Source organism: Suncus etruscus, chromosome 4, assembly GCF_024139225.1.
Source record: "Suncus etruscus isolate mSunEtr1 chromosome 4, mSunEtr1.pri.cur, whole genome shotgun sequence".
Classification (NCBI taxonomy): domain Eukaryota; kingdom Metazoa; phylum Chordata; class Mammalia; order Eulipotyphla; family Soricidae; genus Suncus; species Suncus etruscus.
This window is the reverse complement of record NC_064851.1, coordinates 57,021,410-57,028,094: the sequence shown is the minus strand read 5'-3', so window position 1 is coordinate 57,028,094 and position 6,685 is coordinate 57,021,410.

The window sequence follows — 6,685 nt, the reverse complement described above, 5'->3', positions numbered from 1 at the left end:
CTACAATGAGCACGTTTTGCAATACCTAGCTTTTCGAAGCGGGGTTTGAAGCAGAACACAGCAACTCTCAGGTCCATAGACATACAGAGACATAAACACAGGGCTTAGCTCATTATGACAGTGTTTGTCGAAGTCAAATGTGCCCCGCTTTATGGAGCCTTGCGCCCACCCCCCCTAGGGTGCATGCCCCACTATTTGAGAAGCACTGTTGTAGACTAAGACATTTGAAAGAAATATTAACTGAAAATCTAGTATAATTAATGGTACCAAGATTTAAACATTTTATATAAAATCATTCTACCCTTTTATATCACTATTTTTCTCTATAATGATAAAAATTCACTAGAGAAACTTTTATTTTCATTTGAAGCACTATTTTACAATGCTATTATGGTAGGATTCCATGCATACAATCCTCCAATGCCACCAGAGTGCTCACTTCGCTCCAACTAAACTTTTGATGGAAATGCTATGTTACACATAGCTATCTATCATCATTAAATCCTGAAGGTAAGTGTTGTCTAGTTTGGTACCAAGAAATCACAGACCATTGAACCCTTTCAGGCCTGGTGTGGAAAGAAGAAAGCTCAGTGGGCTGGGCTCTGAATATATAATATGCTTTGAGAATCAAATATACTATAAGTTTTGGAGGCCTGATATGAAAGAAAACCAATACAAATGTCATTTTTATATTTGTTTCATTTTTAATGACAATATTTTGTACATGATTGAATTACATATATGGTTTCATTACATTTTTGTTTGAATAAAACATCCTCTACTTTAAATTAACAGTAAAGAAAAACCATCAAAAGATTTAGAGTTCTTGGACCTGAGTGGTGGCACAGTGGTAGGGCGTTTGCCTTGCATACGGCTGACCTAGGATGGACTGTGGCTCAATTCCCTGTCATCCCAAATGGTCTTCCCCCAAGCCAGGAGCGAGTTCTGAGAGCATCGCCAGGAATAGCCCCTGAGCATCACTGGGTGTGAGCCAAAAACCAAAAAAAAAAAGATTTTTAGTTCTGACTAAACGACTCCTTATTTGTGATATAAAATAAATGTGAACATCTTCTAGAAGTTATTTTTTTTCATTGTTTTTTTGGTTTGGTTTTGATTTGGGGGCTACACCCGGTGGTGCTCAGGGGTTAGTCCTGACTCTGCACTCAGAAATCGCTCCTGGCAGGCTCGGGGGATGCCGGGATTTTAACCACCCTTCGTCCTGGGTCTGCCGCATGCAAGGCAAACGCCTTACCGCTGTGCTCTCTCTCCAGCCCCTGGAAGATAGCTTTTCAATGCTGCTGCCAATACAGATGTTTTTTTCAATTTGCTATTTGTCTTCCTTGCTTGGAGCATTTTAGCCCAAAAATTAGAAGAAAAAATTAGTGCCTTAGAGAACACAGTCATTTGGCTTGGAAATGAAATACAGAATTTCACATTTCAGATATCTACTCGTTGCCATGCAGATTATAAATATGTATATGTCATCCCTTATCCATGCAATAAATTTAAGCCTGGGGACAAGGTAAAGACCCATTATCTGGGTATATGGTAACACAATGCTATGTCTTTAAACATCAAAACCTTGTAACAAGGAATAAACACTTTAAGCACTTCCAAATTAGATGTTACAGAGATTGATCAGTTAGTTACAAATATATGGTCAGATGCTAAAACTTTAAATCCCTAAAATTGGCCTCACTGCCAATACCAACTGCCAGAATTGGTCTTTTGGTCTTAGTAATTGATATTATGCTCGCTCACTTATTATTGTCTGCCATTAAAGATGTACATATAGAATTAGCCACCATTCACTTTAAAAATAAAAAGGACAGGGATGGTACATCAATCCCTGTGTAAACTCTGACACTGAGATCTAAGGAGAGCACCAGGTTGAGAAGGCCTAGCTGCATGTATTTTTAAAGGAAGGTCTTTCCAAAACTGCTTGTACTCACAAAGGAAGGTGTTTGAAAAACAGCCTGTACCCATAAAAAGGAGAGCATTAGTGTGCTGAAAGACCTTGGTTACCTTGATGTCCATGAGGCACTCAGGAAAAAAGAGAATATAGTATAAATATTATTCAAGACATAATTTCAAAACTAACATCCTAAAGACTTTTCTTTGAGCCTCTCAAAGACCACTCAGATTTGTATAAACAAACCTTGTAATGAGCATTTTATAGATTCAAGTATTCTTTAGTCTTATAGAATTATTAAACCACCCTCAAACATAGCTTTACTGTTAGCCTAAATGCAGTCAATATTAAGGGTTAATATTTCAGGCCCCAGTTCAGAATGCAAGAACTCAAGCAAGACCAAAACAATAGCCAGTCTCTGGGAACTGACCTTACTGGAAGAGCATGGAGGCTGGGGGTTGTGCCTTGCCCTGGGCCAGTAAACAAACATGCAGCTTGTGCTGTGCATTTTTTCTAGGTCTAGTGAGAGAACTAAACGGTTATGTCTGTAATTGATGCCTTGCCAAGAAATTTAGTATAAGTGTTCTGTTCTAGCCCAGAGAGCAAGATGAATAGAGACAGGATGGAACTTCATTTCTGGGTGTCTGAATTTCTGGCCCCACTTAGCCGACTATGCACCAGCTTCTTGAACAGGGACCCCAAGAGTTCCCTTGGTGTCTGGACCAAGAAGTTCATGACATATTATATCTAATCTATTAATGTATCTCTTATTTTTCTCCCTATTGATCTATTTTGTGTCACATACTAAGAGCACTATGTTGAAATACAGATTCTTGCCTTTGGAACTGAGTTAGATTCGAAAGTGCTTTTGAGGGGCCAAAGAGATAGCATGGAGGTAAGTCATTTGCCTTTCATGCAGAAGGCTGGTGGTTCTAATCCCGGCATCCCATATGGTCCTCTGTGCCTGCCAGGGGCGATTTCTGAACCTAGAGCTAGGAGTAACCCCTGAGTGCTGCCGGGTGTGGCCCAAAAACCAAAAAAAAAATGCTTTTTGAGATTTATATCAGTTGTAAATTAAACATTAATTTGGCAATGACTCAGGTGGTGATGGTGGTGGTGTTTCCCCCACTATATTCTCTCCCTGTCTTTAGTGAGATCTCCTTAGATCTCACCACTCAAACAATGTGCTCTTAGACATGTTTTTACCATATAAAACAGATAGCAAAAGTGATGACAGAAATACAGTATGAAGCGTTATTACAGTATTTAAGGCACTTGCCTTGCACATGGCCAAGTCGAATTCAATCCTCTGAATCCTATCCCTGAGTACTGCCAGCACTAATATCCCAAATGCAGAGCCTGGAGTAACCCCTGAGTGTTGCTCAGGCATGGGCAGGAAAAATAATGATGAAAACAGCAGTGTTTTTACTCAGTAGGAATGCTGCATCTAAAGATTTTTATATTCTATTTTTAAATACATAATAACTACTGACCATTATATTGTTTTTTAATTATAAATATAACTATTATAAACCTGAATACTGACAGGTTTTTAATCTTAGTCATAAGGTGACTAGGCAACCACAGGTAAAATGTGAAGGGTGAAGAGTTGAACTAATCTCTCATTAGTCAAGAACCATTGGTCAAATGTAAATGTGAACCCAAGACATAGAGAACTGATTTTCTTTCATGTGTCAGAAAAGTGCCTTTTCATCTGCAATTAGTTATGAAATATAAGAATGAAAGGATTTGGGGTGTTATATGGTGAATATGAATTTACATGAGAAACAATACTAATTCCCTTCATAGTGGAAATCAATTCAATTCTGAACTTCTGGGTTTCATGTTATAAATATCCATATTACAGGAACATTCAAAGCTCAGAATAGAACTAGGGTTCTACTTAGTTTGTAATTCTTGGTTTAATAAAGCAAATGAAATTTTCTTTAAAGAAAAAAGCATGACCTTAAGCTAAAACTTACAGAAATGACACTTTATGTAATCTGCTATTCAGAAAATATATGCCAAACTATTTAAGACTGGTCTTCTCTCTAGAATTACTCACTAATTCCAGAACTTAAATAAGAAGCCCAATTTTTCCATAAAGTACGCAGATATTAGTGCCATGTCTTTTTGTTTTAAGTTTGCTTCAAGGCCATGAAAAAAACTCTTTGTAAAATCTGATCATTCACTGTAAAAGGCAATGTAGAGGCTATTAGGAAATAGAAGGTGCCAGAACCAATTAAATGCAGTAATTATGTAGATTCTCAGACTCAGTTTATGGTAGCTAATGATTATGTGGTTGGTTAGGAGGAGAGACAGATTGTTCTGCCAGATAAACTTTCTTGATTTTATTTCCTCAGTATCTTTGCTGAAGAAGTAATTGCTTCTAAAGATGGCTTAGCACCCAGACAGTGTTTTGTTTTGTTTTTGTTTTTGTTTTTCCAGTGCTTCTCAGCTGGCTGCTGGAACACTGGCTTTACTGATTTTCACAGAAATATATCGGTTTTTTGGGCACTAAGAGTGACAATTTCAAAATCATTTATAGATTCTGAGTCCTAACACTTTTTAGGGTAGGTATTGTTAGGTCTTTAAAAGTAAGTTCTGGTATGGTTCTGTCATAGTGAGTGTCCAGTGTGAATGCAGGTGTGATAGAAAGCCCACTTGTAGGAGAAATTCTGACAGTGCTGAGAATGCCAAACTGGGAAACCTGCACCTTTTCAATTCTTGTTTTTGAATTGACTACTGTCACTAAGTATGTAAATTTCAGTAATTCATTATTCTTACCCTATAAGCCCAGACTCTGTCAACAATTATTATAAATAAAACCATGACTATAAACAAAAAGCTCTTTATAAAAACATAATAGGTTAATTAAAATAATTGAGAGTTGGAGTTATTTTATAAAGTATAACTAATACTTTATCTTAACCAAAAGAATTCTTTTACTGTAGCAAGTAGAAAGGCTTACCAATGAAAGCATATCAAAGTCTCATTCAGTCTAATACAATTTGATTTATATTATTATATTCATGTTCTGTATGTTTATAGTTATGTATAAATATTTATAAATATAAATATGATACTTCTATTTTTACATTCATATTCAGTTTAATACAATTTGATTTATACTCATATTCATATTTAGAATATTTATATTCATAGCTACCCCCTCTTGCAAAACAAATAATAGTTTCTGACATATCTTCTCTGTTGGTTCTTTGGTGAAAATTCTTGGTCTTGGGCTCCTTATTAATTTTAATTTCAAACTCAGAAATCAATAAAAGTTGCTTTTAGAAAGCTGACAGAAGTTTACCAGTATAGCAGTCACTGAATATAGCCATAATATAAACTAATACAATATTTTTCTTGGACAGCAAGTAAATCGGTGTTTTATAAAACAGTATGCTCTCTTGTCTTATAATAATCTTTATTATATTCAAAATTATTTGTTTAAAAATAGCTTTGGCTGTATTTGAAGGCATCAGAAATGATTACATAAATATGAAATATATGCTTCAGAAAGCTGATTTGAGTTTGTATATGTGCACACATATGTGTGTTCTCATGTGTGTATGAGTGTGTGTAGACATAGATATCTTAGGACAAATTCTCCACTTTTAGTTCTACTAAATCTTAGTTTGAAGGATAAGAAGTATCTTAGGGCCGGTGAGGTGGCACTAGAGGTAAGGTGTCTGCCTTGCAAGCGCTAGCCAAGGAAGGACTGCGGTTCAATCCCCCAGGGTCCCATATGGTCTCCCAAGCCAGGGCGATTTCTGAGCGCTTAGCCAGGAGTAACCCCTGAGCATCAAACGGATGTGGCCTGAAAAACAAAAAAACAAACAAACAAAAAAAAAAAAACAAAAAGTATCTTAAAGCAATGTTCTTTCCAGTTAAAGTCTTTAAGTATTGGCCTAGCCTATGGAAGTGACCTACATAGGCCATCAGAAGAAAAATGCATTAATTTAGAAGTCAGTTCACAAGAGGAACTGCAGAAATGCCATAGCATTTCTGAAATAAGAAATAAAAGAATAAAATAAAATAAATAAGAAAAAAAAAGTGCTTCGTCTAGAGAAATGGTGTAGCAGGTAAGGGTTCAATCCTCAGCATCTTATATAAACCTCTGAGCATTACCAAGAGTTATTTCTGAGTGCAGGGCAAAAAAATAACCCCTGAGCAATAGCTGGGTGTTGCCCCCAAACAAGAAAGAAAATGGTGCTGACCCTGTCAGCAAATAAGGATGAATTTCCATCCACCACCATCCCTGTTGGGTTTGGGACCGAGGACACTCCCCGCAATTGATGAGCAGAAAAGAACTGTCCCTTGTGAAGCAGGAGGTATGGTCAGGAGTCAAGCCTGATTTGTGGCTATTGATCATGGAACTGTCCTTCTCTATCTGGAGCAGTGTCTCCAAATATTTCACCTCAAGGAGAATGCCCAGGACAGATGATCTCTAGGGTCTCCTAGAACAGTTGCTCAACTGTCTGCCAGTTGCTCAACCATCTGCCAGGTTGTTTGGGAACAGTGTCATGGGGGGAATCCAACAGAAAACAAGAACAATGGGTATATTTCTAGCATAAAGAGAAAAAGTAGAATACTGAATTGGTGATCTTTACAAGTCTATTGCATGTTTTGAGACACATAAGTCTCCTGGATTTGGCAATGTAGAGGAAAAATAGTTAAAATCAGAAAGCACTGGTACTGCTAGGTAAGGCTTCAGACTTTTTGAAATCTTAAGCTGTCCTGTCCAGGGTTTTTTGTTTGTTTGTTTGT